This window comes from Chiloscyllium plagiosum, chromosome 6 (genome assembly GCF_004010195.1).
Source record: "Chiloscyllium plagiosum isolate BGI_BamShark_2017 chromosome 6, ASM401019v2, whole genome shotgun sequence".
Lineage (NCBI taxonomy): Eukaryota > Metazoa > Chordata > Chondrichthyes > Orectolobiformes > Hemiscylliidae > Chiloscyllium > Chiloscyllium plagiosum.
In genome coordinates this window covers 79,314,544-79,330,282 of record NC_057715.1, presented here as the reverse complement: position 1 = coordinate 79,330,282, position 15,739 = coordinate 79,314,544, and the positions used below count along the sequence as shown (strand labels likewise).

The 15,739-nt window shown below is 40.2% G+C and overlaps 1 protein-coding gene across 3 annotated transcripts in view; it reads right to left on the bottom strand.

The window, feature by feature from the left end:
- Positions 1 to 15,739, bottom strand: part of sgcg (sarcoglycan, gamma) — a 661,907-nt gene that overhangs the window by 515,587 nt on the left and 130,581 nt on the right. The window contains exon 1 of one of the 3 annotated variants that reach the window (XM_043691948.1): positions 13,204 to 13,346. The exons of 1 other annotated variant lie outside the window; for it this stretch is intronic. The gene's annotated coding sequence lies outside the window, so the exon portion shown is untranslated. Of the gene's footprint in view, positions 1 to 13,203; positions 13,347 to 15,739 lie in introns of those variants that run through there. One more of the 3 variants, XM_043691947.1, reaches the window with a different exon arrangement.

The window sequence follows — 15,739 nt, the reverse complement described above, 5'->3', positions numbered from 1 at the left end:
GTTCCACATATCCGATGAAGAGGCAGGCATAGCTGGGGCCCATGCGGGTGCCCATGGCTACTCCTTTGGTTTGGAGGAAGTGGGAGGATTGGAAAGAGAAGTTGTTCAGGATGAGGACCAGTTCAGTCAGTCAAAGGAGGGTGTCAGTGGAAGGGTACTGGTTGGTACAGCGGGAAAGGAAGAAGCGGAGGGCTTTGAGTCCTTCGTGATGAGGGATGGAGGTGTACAGGGACTGGATGTCCATGGCGAAGATAAGGCATTGGGGACCGGGGAAGCGAACATCGTGGAGGAGTTGGAGGGCGTGGGTGGTGTCCCGAACCCTACCCCACTCCGGCCTATCACCCTCACCTTGACCTCCTTCCACCTATCGCATTTCCAACACCCCTCCCCCAAGTCCCTCCTTTTATCTTAGCCTACTGGACACACCTTTTATCTTAGCCTGCTGGACACACTTTCCTCATTCCTGAAGAAGGGCTTATGCCCGAATCGTCGATTCTCCTGTTCCTTGGATGCTGCCTGACCTGCTGCACTTTTCCAGCAACACATTTTCAGCTGTAGCTCTATAGAGTCCTGGTTAGACCACACTTGGAAAATTATGTTCAGTTCTGGTCACCTCATTATAGGAAAGATGTGGAAGCTTTAGAGATAGTGCAGAGCAAATTTACCAGGATGCTGCCTGGACTGGAGGGCCTGTCTTATGAAGAAAGATGTTTCTTCCACATAATATTTTTTGTATTTGCAAGTAAGAACAGTTACATCCCATGTGTTGCGTATACTGACATGTTCTGGATGGGCACATTAGTCTTTCATATTCAAAATTAGAAATAGTAGCACCTAGATGAGTACTATGCTCACTATCATTTTGATGTTTAAGAGTGACATTTTGTTGATATGTGTTTCTCATTTCACTTAATGAGCATTATACGTGGCCTGAAATGATGCAAATGAAAATAAGAGACACATTTTGGAAAACTGCTGTAGTGATCTTTCCTTTCTCCTGTTAATTTCAATTGCTGCCTCTCGAAAAAGAATACATTCATAAACTATTCTATTACGGCTATTTGTGAATCTCATCAGGTGCATGTGGAAAGAATGTTACTTACCCAGTGAACAATGTAGTGCAAGTGCATGTGACATTCTGTGCACACTTTGTCTGACTGTAACAGTCAGAGTCAGGAAGTCAAATTAATTTTCAAGTACTCTGCATGATAAACATTCATGGATTAACGTGGGTCCAATGACTGTGCATGTTTTTTTTTCAAACAAACTCACAGTTCATTGGTTCTTATCCAAAATAGGAAAATGAAATTGCATTTAAAGGTCAATTTCTTATTAATTTCTAGCTCTTTGCATTACAGGAATTTGTTAAGAGTGGCAATACAGCAGTAGCAGATAAAATTATTCTGCTCTGTGTAATCTCAGGCTGCCAGAACATCCAAATTCCATCATCTTCATTTTGAAACTATCCAGTATTAACATTGGGTAATATTTGCATATCTGAATATCATTCAGGACATTATGGAATGATTTTTTTTTCCTCAAACAGTACGAAAAGACAACATTTTATATCTTAACAGTTTTAATGACTTTAACAGCATGAATGTCTACTCGACATTTAGGGGCTTTCCACCGCCAGATCAGAATTGGAACTGACTCAACTCATCTGCAAATTCCCAGTCTCTAAACTCAAAGTCACGCATAGGGAAGCCAAGCTTCAGTGAAACCTCCAAAACAAAGATATAAACAATGGGCCAGTGCTGTGCAGCTAAATAACACATTTTATATAACAATGTAACTGTAACTGAATACTGAGAAAGTGGATGTGATATTCCGCATGTAAACTACCTAGAGATGTATCTTAAGTGGTCCTTGAGCCAACACTTTGGGATGAGGATTAATGTTGGTTTTCCTTACTCCTGCCTTTACTTACTCAAGTGAAGCTTACTTTCTCAAATTTGTCAAAATTGACATCACTAAAAGGTCAACTTGCACAACATGAAATGGTCAAATGCCACTAGAATCCCACCTTTCATACACCAAGCACACCAACACCTTCCAATATAGAATCAGTCAAAAGTATTAGGTTTTCAAACCAAAATAATGAGTGGAAGCATTACGGCATTTCAAGCTGCCAACATTCAGAGAATGTGCAAATTAATTAACTAAATGTACCACATTGGTGAAAATAATTCAGCAAAGGTTATTTGAATACATGAGTAGGAAACTGTATTTTCAAATAAAAACAGAAAAATCAGGACTTGTCCATGCAGATACATTGGCACTCATCAAAGAAAAGACAGGTTCAATTCAGTGTTTCTCTCCAATGACCATTTTAGGTTTATATTTTATGCCTTCCCAGTTGGCATTTTGTTGCAGGGGTTTGAAAGATGGTTACACAGAAGGTGACACTAGCCTGAGCTGCTCCCATGTATGGTGGATGAGGAATACATCAACCAGCCTGCCCACCTTTAGACCTAATAAGAACTTAATTGAATAGTTAATGGGAAGTGGTGCATTATAACATGTGGCTGGTGAAGGTGGAATGAAGGAGACCAGCCCATACTTTCACCAACTTGGGTGAAAAACTGGGAAAGAACATGGTGAAACAGAAGCTCCCAACAGGAGCACCTTTACCAACATGTTATTCACTCCCCAGCTTTGTGGCTCCATCCATCCACCCATCCACTCAACCTCTAAAACCCTTCTCCCACAACCCTTCCCCACCATCCTCTTGATCCAATATTGCTTTGTATATGATAATCCCAGTCATATTCAACTTATTCACTAGGGCTGACCACACCCCCTGCCCAAGTATCCTCTTGAGCTATTGGTGGACAGGGCAATTTTTTTACAGTCATATGAATCCTTACTGCCATCCCTGTAAAATGCAGCTCAGAGCAATGCATCCAGAAAATGTGAACCGCTTTTCCCTGATGATCTCCTGCGATGTTCCAAGGCCAGCTGTTTTTCAGATGATTTGCAGTGTGCGCAGCAGATGAAGAAGCCTTACACTGAAGGTACCTGTTGAATGAATGCATGAGATATGTGGTTGCTGGTTGTCAATGTGAACTTCCATGGACTGAGGTGGTCCTCAGACAAGTTCTGATAAAGACCTCCTGCACATTTTCTGTTGTTGCAAGGGAAATGTGGGTCATGGGGAGGTACATATGCTGCAATCCAAAGAGGCAGTCCCATCATCATAGCACATTCTTGCCAGTTCACTATTTCTGGGTATTGATCTGCAAGAACACAGAATGGCTGGCACCACTGAAATGGGTAATATTTTGCCTGTCAAGATCTGGAGTGACAGCCTTCAACAATCTGGCATTTATGATACAACAGGAGCAGTTGCTCCTATCATTGGGTTTTGTTCACAGATGTTTATGGAACTGCCATACCCAATGGCACACTGCATTTCATTGTGCACTTCATTGCTGCTTTGCAGCACATCATCTGATAGATTTTTGAGTCTGCCCCAATTCTTGATGTTCTACCATCATCATTCTTTTTAAATGCAGGTACAAAAGGTGGCACCTCCTCTTGAACAGACATTAATACCTTCCTGCCTGGTTGCTGCCATAACTTCCTGTGCTTATTCATATTATGTATTGTTTTAATTATGTCAGTCTTTCAGTTCTCCAGGATGTAAATCTCATCGTCTGCATTCTTGAACTGAAGCTTGCTGCTTGGTCTGGCAGTGGTATTTGAAGAGGAAGCCATGCTAAAATAGTTTTCAATCATCTGGATGGAGATTAAAGATCCCATGGCATTAGTTGAAAAAGACTACAGAGTTTCCTGGTCTTCCAGCTAAGGTTCATTCCTCAAAAATATCATCAAAGATACATTAGAAGCAAGTTTATTTCTTAGAATTCCTACAGTGTGGAAACAGCCCAACAAGCCCACACTGACCCACTGAAGATTACCCCACCCAAGGCCATTCCTTTACATTTACCCCTGACTACTACACCCTCAACACTATGGACAATTTAGCATGACCAATTAAGCTAACCTGTACATTTTTGGATTGTGGGAGGAAACCAGAGCACCTGGAGGAAACCCACACAGGGAGAATGTGCAAACTCCACACAGGCAGTCACTCGAGGCGAGAATTGAACTCAGGTCCCTGGCGCTGTGAGGCAGCAGTGCTAACCATTGAGCCACCATGCCACCCCTAAATTTGAATTTCACTATTTACCATAATGGGATTTGAACTTGGTTCCCCTGAGCATGGGTCTCTGGCTTACTAGTTCAGTGGCAATGCCACTCAGACATTGCCTTTCCATTTCAGTGTTGTATACTGGTCTTTGCCAGGACAGAACTGTTCCCATATTTGTCAACTGTAGTTGATGCACTGCAAAGGCAATTCATTGTGTGAAGCACTTTTTAGATGCTTTGAACTGATAAGTTGCTTCATAAACACAACTCATTTTCTTGCAGGACAAATGACCCTGTTCTTCCTCGTCAGTGGTACATTCAGATACTAGATCCTAAAGTTCTCAGTTTCACACCTTTACTCATTTAGTGAAACTTCAGAATGTTATAAATCATTAAAAGCATTGTGGGAAAAATATAATCCCACAATACATTATTCACACCCACCCATGAGCAAGCCACTGATTCAGAAGTATCAATAATATATTAGGAATGCCCTCGGTGAGAGTGGGAACAACCCAACTGCAAAACCTAGCACAAAATCAGTCTCAAGTTTTTAAGGTGAGTTTTTCATAAGCTTTTGTGACAATTGTAAAGCAATGACCAAAAAGGTCAGCATCAAAGCAATGTAGACTTTTTGGGGTCAGCCACCATACACAATCGCAGTATAACCACATCATCCCAGCCTTCTGACAGGACCATATACGGCATGAGGCTGGAAAATACTCTGCTGATTTATTTATGTATTTATGAATTCATTTGTTCAGAACAGATCCTTGAAATTGAGCAGCGTTTTTTTCTGTGAAGTGAAAATAAATTATATTGGATATGAACAACCGAGCCACATCTGAAAAAGGAAGATAGGCTCAAGCTTTGAGTGAATCCTTTTCCTTTCTTTCAGAGCTTTTCAGTCTAATTTTTTTATATCTGCATGGTTATCCTGCAATGATATCATGTAAAAGCACAGGCTGTCCTGATACAAAGTTTCTGAGATTGTGAAAAAGTGAAAAATAGTGAACCTAGAATTATTTGATACTCTCTAGGATACTTCCAGTTATTTACACTAAAATCATTATTGTGTTCTTGTTTCAAAAGAATAAAATGGAATTGGAAAGGGGAAGAAGACACAGGTGGGAGTATCTCTCAGACCCTGTAATGGTGGTTGTTCTGTCAATAAATCAGAAGATAACAGAGCATGTACAATTGGCAAAACACATGGATGACTTTAATCTTCATGTGATTGGCAAATTCAAGCTGACATAGATAGCCAAGATGTGGAGATACCGACGTTGGACTGGGGTGAACAAGGTCAGAAGTCACACAACACCAGATTATAGTTCAACAAGTTTATTTGAAATCACAAACTTTTGGAGTGCTGCTCCTTTGTCAAGCAAAATGGACTTCACCTGATGAAGGAGCAGTGCCCTGAAAGCTTCTGATTTCAAATAAACCTGTTGGACTATAATCTGGTGTCGTGTGACTTTTGACGCAGGTAGCCATGGGGATGAATTCATACATTGTACTTGAGAGAACATCCTGGAACAATATGTTGTGAATCCAACCAAGGATCAGACTATTTTTGATCTGGTAATGTGTGAGGAAGCACATTTAATATACTATCTAAGAGTAAGAATTCCATTATGGCACAGTGACCATTACCTTGTAGAATGTAGCACACAGTTTGGGGCAATTTGGGGCAGAAAAACAAAACTGTGGTCATCTTAAAGAAGAGAAATTACATAGGGATGATGGCTGAGTTAGTTGGAGTGGATTGGGAAAAGAGTTTAGCAGAAAAGTCAGTTGAGAAACAATGGCAAGAAAATAGTTCATGTCTCACAGCAAAGATATATTCCAATGAGGAAGAAGGATTCCATAACGGGGATAAAACAATCATAATCTATCAAGGAAGTTAAGGATAGTATTTAATTGTGGCAACATTTAGTTGTAAAACAAAGGATTTGTAAAGTTCTGAAAGCAAACAGAAGATAGAACATGGAATAAAGAACAATACAGCAAAGATACAGGCCCTTCGGCCCATAATGTTGTGCTGAATATGGCATCAAGTTAAACCACTCCTTTCTGCCCATGGTTCATATCCCCCACTCTTTGCCTATTCATGTGCTTATCTAAAAGCCCCTTGAATGCTGTTCTCAAGTCTGCCTCCATCACACCACTGGCAGCCTGTTATAAGCACCTATCATTCTCTGCATTAAAAATTGCCCCCACCCCCCCATCTCCTTTGAACTTTCCCCTTCTTACCTTAAATGCATGCCTTCTAATATTAGACATTTCAATTCTAGGAAAAAGATTCTGACTGTCAACCATACTTATGCATCTCATAATTTTATTATTTTTATTGAGTCTCTGCTCAGCCTCTGCCGCTTCAGAGAAAACAACCTGGGTTTGTCCATCCTCTTCTTATAGCTCACACCCTCTAATCCATGTAGCATTCTGGTAAACCTCTTCTGCATCCTCTCCAAAGCCTCCACATCCTTCTTTTTGTGTGGTGACCAGAACTGAATGCAATACTTTAAGTGTGGCCTAACCAAACTTTTCAAAAGCTGCAACATCACTTCCTTACTCTTGTACCCAATTCCCTGACCAATAAAACAAGCATGCTAAATGTCTTCTTCACCTATCTACCTGTGAGGCTACTTTCAGGGAGTTTTGGGTTGGGACCACAAGATCCCTCTATACATCAATGCTGTTAAAAGTCCTGCCATTAACTGTACACCTTCCCTTAACATTTGATCTCCCTAATGCAGCACCTCACACTTGCCTGAATTAAACTCCATCTGTCATTTCTCTGCCCATATCTGCAACTGATCTATATCCCACTGTATCTTTTGGCAATTTTCTACATTATCCACAACTCACCGATCTTTGTGTCATCTGCAAACTTATTAATCCACCTATTTACATTTTTATCCTAGTCATTCATATAAATCACAAACTGCAGAGATCCCAGTATGGATCCCTGCACAACACCACTAGTCATAGACCTCCAGCCAGAAAAATACCCTCCTACACTACCCTCTGTCTTCTATGGCAAGCCAATTCTGAATCCATAAGGCCTAGTCCATATGCATCTTAATCTTCTCAATGAGCCTACCATGATGGACCTTGTCAAAAGCCATACTAAAATCCAAGTAAACAATATTCACTGCTCTACTCCCTTCAATCACCCTCGGCATCTCCTCAAAAATAATCAAATTAGTAAGTCATGGCACAAAGCCATACTAACTGTCCCTAATTAGACCACATTTCTCCAAGTGCGCGTAAATCTGTCCATAACAATTCTTTCCAATAATATCCAAACCATTGATATGAAACTCACCGATCTATATATCCATTTCCCTTCTTGAACTGAGAAACAACATTAACTACTCATCAGGCCTCAGGGACCTCTCCAGTGGCTATAGAGATTACAAAGATCTTGGTCAAGGCCCAACCATCTCTCCTCTTGCCTCTCTCAATAACCTGGGATAGATCCCATCGGATCCTTGGAACTTATCTACCTTAATGCTCTTCTAGAAACCCAACGCCGCTTCTTTCTTGACATCAAAATGCCCTAGCATTATAGCATGGCCCACACTAATCTCAATATCCTCCATATCCTTCTCCTGGGTGAATAGTGATGCAAAGCACTCATTTAGGAACTTGCCCATATCTTCACTTCCAAGCATAAATTTGCTCCTTTATCCTTGAGTGGTCTTATCTTCTCCCAAGTTATTCTCTTGTTTTTAATGTATGTATAAAACTCTTTGGGATTCTCTCTGATCCTCCTCACCAAGGACATTTCATGACCCCTCCTTGCTCTCCTGATTTCTTGCTTGAGTTGTTTCCTATGTTCTTATATTCCTCACAGACCCTGTCCAATTTTAGTTTCCTAAATCTTACATATGTTTCCTTTTACTTTCCAATTAAATTCACAATCTCCCCTGTCATCCAAGGGTCTCATACTTGCCATCCAAGTCCTCCCTCCTTACAGGAATATACTGGTCCTGAACTCTGATGAGTAGACATTTAAACAACTCCTAATTGTCAAATGTGGACTTGCCCGATAACAGCTGCTCCCAATTAACTCTCCCTGGCTCCCGCCTAATACGGACATAATTTCCTCTCCCCCAATTTAGATGATCAAAAAATATTAAGAGGGGGAAAATTAACTATGATGACAAACTAACAAATAACAAAAATGGACAGTAAGAACTTCAAACATATAAAAAAGAAAAGAGAGATCAAAGTGAGTACGGACCCCTTGGAGAATAAAGTTAAAGATATAATCATAGGGAACTAGGAAGCGGCAGAGAAGTTAAGTAAATCCTTGACTTCAGCTTTCATGGTAGAGAACAGTAATAGCACTCCAAAAGTATTAAATAACCAAGGAATCCAAGGTTGGGCGAAAAATAAGACAATAACTATTGCCACCGAAAACATACTAAGAAATCTAATGGAGCTAAAGGCTCTTAAATCTCTTGGACTTGATGAGTTGTATCCTGGATTTTTGAAGATAATTGATAGTAATCTTCTAAGAATTCTTAGATTTAGGAAAATTCCCAGGTGATTAGAAAACTGTCGATGTGTCAACCTTTATCAACAAGGGAAGGAGACCAAAAAGAGATAGCCACTTAGCTTAACATCTGCAAATTGCTAGACTGCATTTGAAAGGATGCAATAACAGAGCATTCGAAAAGCATAATAAAATCAAATGCAGTTAGCTTGGCTTCATGAAGGAGAAATCATGCATGACAGGTTTATTCTTTGTGGAGGTAACAAACATAATCAATAAAGGAGAAACAAGAGATATAGATGGATTTCAAAAAGATGTTCGATAAGATACTGCACACAAGGCCATTTATGGACATGGGAAGAGACCTACCATCTGGATCTGCCTCATAATCTCTGCAATAATCAATATAATTTGCACCTCGCTGCTGTCATTCAATAAACTATATCTTGTTTAAGACAAGAATCTCTTTTCCTCGATTTTCCTCTCCAGCATTCCATCAAACTGGTCCTGCCAACCATTACCCTGAAAGAGAGTGGTAGCAGCAAACCTACCTTATAAAGGGGCATTAGAACAGAGAGCTCACAAAACGTGATGAGCAGCAGTACTGATTGTTCATTCCACAATGCCCACCCGCAAGACAGACAGCCTCTACCTCTGAGGTTGCCGTTTTTCAAAGGCTGTGACTAGATCTGTTTTCTCAGAGAGCAAGGACCTTAAATCCCAGGTCCAGAAAGCAGAGTAGAACATAAGTTCTTGGCTGGTTTGGGGGGGGGGGGGGGGTCGTTTCAGGACTCTGTCACTTTTAGACAGGAATGTTAAATTCAGGTCAACAGGGAATACAAGAGCAGAATTTGCATTCCCCTTCCACTATCAGGAGGGCAAGTCCGAGAATGTTTCTAGTTTTGCTTTGGGAGTCCACTTTTAGACTTTCCATGTACTCTTAATATAACTCACACCAGCTAAGAGTTAACACAAGTAACACCAATATCCCAGAAAATGCCCAAGGAGGTCCTGAGAGAAATAATCAACTTTTGAAGGGATCAAGTCCCTCTTTTTCAAATGGGTAACAGGTCTACAGGTCTCTTGAAGCTGAAGACTTTCAGCTGAAAACTCTTTCTGCTTCAACCCCAGGATATGTTTACCTAGAGAAATGATTTTGAAGTGTTTCACTTACAGGCAGACAGAAAAAGGTGGTCGAAGTCTGCAAGCACAATGTGCTCTCCCTGACCATAGATCCTGTTCCCAGCATCTCAGCCACTGTCCCAGGACTTTCAGGCCAAATTATTACAAAATTGTCTTTGGTTTGTCATTTACATTTGGAGTAAACTGCAGGTGGTCACTTGTAAAAACACATATGTCTGGAGGTCACTAATCATCTTCTAAAACATTATGGTTGACATGAAGCACTTCCCAGATAAAATTACACAAAAAATATAGAGTTAGGGCCTGGCCTGTGGAGACAGGCAATCTGCAACTCACAGGGAGTTTGAGATTCACATCAATCTGAGAACAGCAAGGTAGAAGGGCATGGAATATCTGAGAGAAGCCGAATACATATCTTTCAATTTTAAGGGGAAGAAATTTCTGGTTCACTCACAGGAAGAATTCAATAGGGCAGTAATAGTCAAGGATTGTGATGTACAACTAAAGCTGCAGTGTTATATATCCATATGTAGGCATTTTTACACAATGTTAAAAGGAATGAACTTACGTTATGCATCTCCTGTTTGTCTGTCATAGTTTCAATACAAGAGCTATGGATGTCTCAGATACATTTTTACACCATTTTTTCAGCATTCTGAGTCATGAAAAATATGCAGAAGAATCTCCATGCAAGTTCACTTCCGTCACTACTGAAGTCATCATGTAGACCCAAAATACAAGAGATGCATGAATTAATCTTTGGGATGCATGAGCAGCAACCATGCAATGTATGGCCAAGTGTTATTGCATATTCTTTCAGGCTCCTTCCCAACAGTTAAGAGTAGAGCATGAGATTGCATTTCCACTGAGTTGAATACAATGAAGAAGCTTGAGAGGATACTGTGGGCAACAATGCTGAAAGTTATGCAGGTAGAGGAGACAAGAAGGAACCATCATTCCATATAGTTACAGAAGTTGAGATTTTGTCAGGTTTTTCTTGGAACTAAATTAAAATGTAAACTAAACTGATAGAGCTCACGACACAGCGATGACTGAGATAAGGATGGAGCTTGGAGATGCAGACAAAAACTAAATTAGAGAGAAAAGGATAGAAAGGCCATGGAGTTATTTTTAAGGAAAGAACAGACTTCATGCTTTTGAAGTTGGAACTGGGATATTTTTCCCAGTGACCACTCCTAGGACATGCAGTATTTGCCACCTCTAGCAGTATCTGATACTGGCTCAGGATTGTTTTAGGTAGTTTACTGCCAATAGTCCACCTTTATTTTTGCTTTGTCTTGGGCTTATCAAAAGGATTAATGGTAAAGGGTGAAGCAATGTGGAGTATCCATAGAAGTGGTATTCTTCTTGGAAAGCAAGAATGTTTCTTGCATGATTGGCAATAAATACGACAACATTTGGTCAGGCACAGGTACTAGGACTCAAGAAGGCTAGTGATGTAACATCTGCTCCGCCCTTAAGCTAGTGTAGAACTCATGTCCCCACCCACAGGCTTTAGTGTGACATCAGAAGAATGACTGGAGCCAACGACCTTATTCAATAACAGCCAGTACTTTGGAAAAAAAAGGAGGCAATAATAAGTTACCACATATTAAGGAGCGATCAAGAATAGGTCAGACTGGCAAGATCTTACAGAGCAGCCAAATTTGTTGAGGAGTGGGAGGGTTAATGGAAAGCAGCAATAGAGAATTCTGGTAATGCTTTTTTAAGACCAATAAATAAACAGTTGAATTATCATCCAGTAGAAAAAAAATCACTCCTAGTAGTGCTTCACATATTTAAAATTGTTTAGCAATCATAAAGTTTAAATTTGAAGTTTAAAAATATATGTTCATTAAATGATAAGAATTCATTTAAACCTATTCTGAAAGTGCCTAGTGGTCTAAGCTATCAGACTGACAGTCCTATTAAATGCAAGAGCCAAGTTAGGAAACAGGGACTGAAAAGATGATTTAGAACTTGGGAGCTCACAATTGGTTTTACATAAATTAAAAGAACGTATGTGTTGGTGCTCAAACTAGCTCCTCTAGCTGTTTATTAACTCACATTGGAATTCACACATGGTGCTTGCAGTGTTCTGGTCCAAGGATATTTTAAGCCTGGCAAAGAACTAGTAGAGAAATGTACTCACATGGTGCGTCAGGCATCACATTCTGACTCTCTAGACTGATGCCATAAAACGGCTGCTGAGTTTGCTTCATAACATCAGCCCACTCCTTAGAATCTTTGATTGCTCCTTTACAAATAACGCAATTGTGTTCTGCAAAACTTTAATGATACACTATGCCAACAAGTTCTGATTTTAAGAACATATTTTTCTTCCTAAGACTAAGATCAAGTTCGACTTTGTGAATGTTCCAGACTTCATGATCCTGGATTCACATAGATGATTTAACATGAATTCAGGCCAGAGCAATTTAGAAACAATCAAGTCATTGAAACATTTTCTCTTACATACTTAGGCAAAAGAAATCAGAAATAAATTAGTTAAAAAAGGAAAGCTTTCCTGAGTAGTACACTGCAATATTGAAGCGTGATGGGGTGCAATCATTCCATGTGTTAAAAGGTTTTAATGTCTAAGATTATCCAATCTCTGAAATTTGTTCAATGACATCATTTGTCAATTACGTTCCTCTCTGCTATCAGATTCTAATGCAAAGCCTGTGCTCTAATTGTAGAATGGAACTTTTGAGCCACACCCTGCCTCAGATACTTTTGCCTCATGATTGGATTAACAGATTGCTTCAGCAAAATTCACATAAACTTGTCAGTCTATGTCCATCACCTAGGTTTGTCAAAGTATTTGCTTGTGGTCCCCCTTTGACAACAAATGTTAAAAGCAGAATATGTATTTTTGGAAACTGGAAAACTCGGTAAATTAATATTAGGTGTTATAACTAATATCATATATGAACAAAAACTTTAACCATATTTTATGATAGTTTTTCCAACCTTTTTACTCACGGTAAATCATCAAATGCCACACTAAACAGGAGCTAGCTGAAATATATTACCCATGACTGCTAGATCTAATAACTCAATTCATAAACAAGGACGCAGCTTGATTAATTCTGAGGGCTTTAGAGCAGATGTCTCTAGGCATCAATTAACTGCAACATTTAGCATGGTTTTGTTATGTATAATTGAAATAACTTCACCAAAATTTATCTGTATCTCATAATAAGCAACAATCACTTCCACTTATCATACTGGAAACTTGTCAAAAATAGAAGACTCTGATTACAGTCTTGCCTGAAAACAATTCTATCTGTTGTTAAAGAAAAGGTAACATATAAATAATAATATTTTGTGAAAAATACAGTAACGGATATAATAAAGGTTAGGGTTAACTACGAAGTTGAACTGTTTCCTACCCTAGTTTCTTGTGCTGGGCTTGCTTTTCTGTGCAAGTCTCCCTGCTGTACTGCGTTTCACACTGCTGTTTAATGCTGAGACTCGTATCAGACATCCAACAGCTGCAGGTTATAAATTTAGGTCTGTCATGGTTCAAACTAATCGTGTGGGTACCAGTCACCCTTGCCTTTTATAAATTCCCTACCCAGATTCCTCTTCTTTGCTTGCATTCAAAATATTTACTACTACTTCAAAAATATGATTAGTGGGAGGTTTTCAAGCCTCTGGACCTGATTATAATAAATACTTGCAGAGTGGCTGTTGAATTTTATCTAAGGTTTTGTCAACAGGATATGCACAATGGCATCCTTTAAACTCTTGATACTCCCACAACCTAGTAGTACAAATTCTATTTGAAATAATACTTTGCATGAATACAAGAACAGGCTTCTTCCCAGCACCAGAGCAAATTGCCCTTTCCCCTCAATAGTGTTGCAGCTTTGCCACAAAGCATAAAACACAGCAGCTTTGTATTTCAGATGCCTGATAATGTTCATTTTCCCTTTTGCCCAGGACAATGTCATGTTGGAGATATGTTGTGATAACCCCTTTGAGGCCCATGGAAATCACTCATTAATCTACAGAAGGAGCTTATGGCTATGAATTCCCTTAGTAACAGGTAATGGCCTGACCAGTTAGAACTCATCACCTGAGCCCTTTATAAAGCAGACCCAAACAAACTGACTGGGAGAAGTGGGCACTGTGAGGGGTACAGTGATTTATTTCCCCATCTAATTCCATTTTGATTTAGTCCCCTCCTTCTCTCCCTAACGCCTCTCATTTTCTTGATGTCAGCATTGCCCTTAACAGGCTTTGCTTGTTAATACAGAATTGGCCACATGGGTGTTTTCCTGGTGTAAAGTGGAATAAAGTCTATTCACAACAGTGTCATTAATTTCTGTCTCACTGTATATAAAAGAAATAAATAGGACTCAGGGGCTCTTGTGGTGCAGTGGTTGGGTCCCTATTATTGAACCAAGCGACCCACCTGTTCCAGAGGTGTGTAAGAACATCACTGAACAGGTTGATTAGAAAAGTAGGAAAAGAGAAACTAAAAAGCAGACCCATAGACGTGGCTAGCCTATGTACATCATGAGTGTTATAACTAACAGCACATATGAACAAAAACTTTAACCATATTTTATGATCGGTTTTCCAACCTTTTTACTCATGGCAAATCATCAAATGCCACACTAAACACGAGCTAGGTGAAAAATATTACCCATGCATGCTAGATCTAATAGCTCAACACATGAACAAGGAGGGCTTTAGGGTGGACGTCTCTAGGCATCAATTAACTGCAACATTTAGCATGGTTTTGTTATGTATAATTGAAATAACTTCACCAAAACTTATCTGTATCTCATAATCACTTGCAGGTCTGTTTTGGTGTTCAACAATAAACAATGTTCCTTTCCAGTTGGGCTTCTTGCGTTATTGCACTGGTGACAAGAGTAAAGTTTTGGACAGCCTTGCCTTTCAACAAACCAGATAATACCCTGGAAGGGATTTATGAGAAGTATTGGGAAACTGGAACCTTATGATGAGCGTGTGGAGGATTGGCCCCAATATGTTGAAAGAATGAGATACTTTTTACAGGTAAATGGGATAGATATCCTGGACCATGCATTGAGGACTTGTAAAAAAGCTGGCAGGTGTCACATCCTTTCTAAACTGAACATGAGCGCAACTGGAGCTTGAGAGGTCATCCAGGAAGTATATGACTGTAAGTACTCACAAAGGACTGCATCAGTACACTCACTTGCCTTTTAGGGTATCTTTGGCCGATGTCATCTTTCAAATGGAAATGGAGAACATCCTCCAGAGTGGTAGTCTATCTGGAAGACATTTTAAACTCAGGAGCTACAGCAAAAGAACATGTGGAAAGTTTGGGGGAGGCATTACAGTATATCTCCGTATACATTGCATCATCTTTCGCTATTTCTGCCACCTACAAATGGACCCCACCACCAGAGATATATTTCCCCCCCACCACTCCTATCCGCTTTCCATAAAGATCATTCCCACATAACTTGTTATGTCCACATCTCCTAACAACCCACCCTCACCTCTCGGCACCTTCCCCTGCCACCGTAGGAATTGCAAAACCTGCGCCCACACCTCCCCTCCGTCCAAAGTCCCAAAGGAGCCTTCCACATCCATCAAAGTTTCACCTGCATGTCCACACATGTCATTTACTGTATCCGTTGCTCCCAATGCGGTCTCCTGTACACTGGAGAGACAGGACGCCTGCTCGCAGAGTGCTTCACAGAATATCTCCGGGACACCTGCACCAACCAACCCACTGCCCCGTGGTTGAACACTCCAACTACACCCCCCTCCCCACCTCCCCATTCTGCCAAGGACATGTAGGTCCTAGGCCTCCTCCATTGCCACTCCCTTACCATCCAATGCCTGGAGGAAAAACACCTCATCTTCCGCCTCAGGACCTTTCAAACCCATGGCATCAAAGTGGATTTCACGAGTTTCCTCATT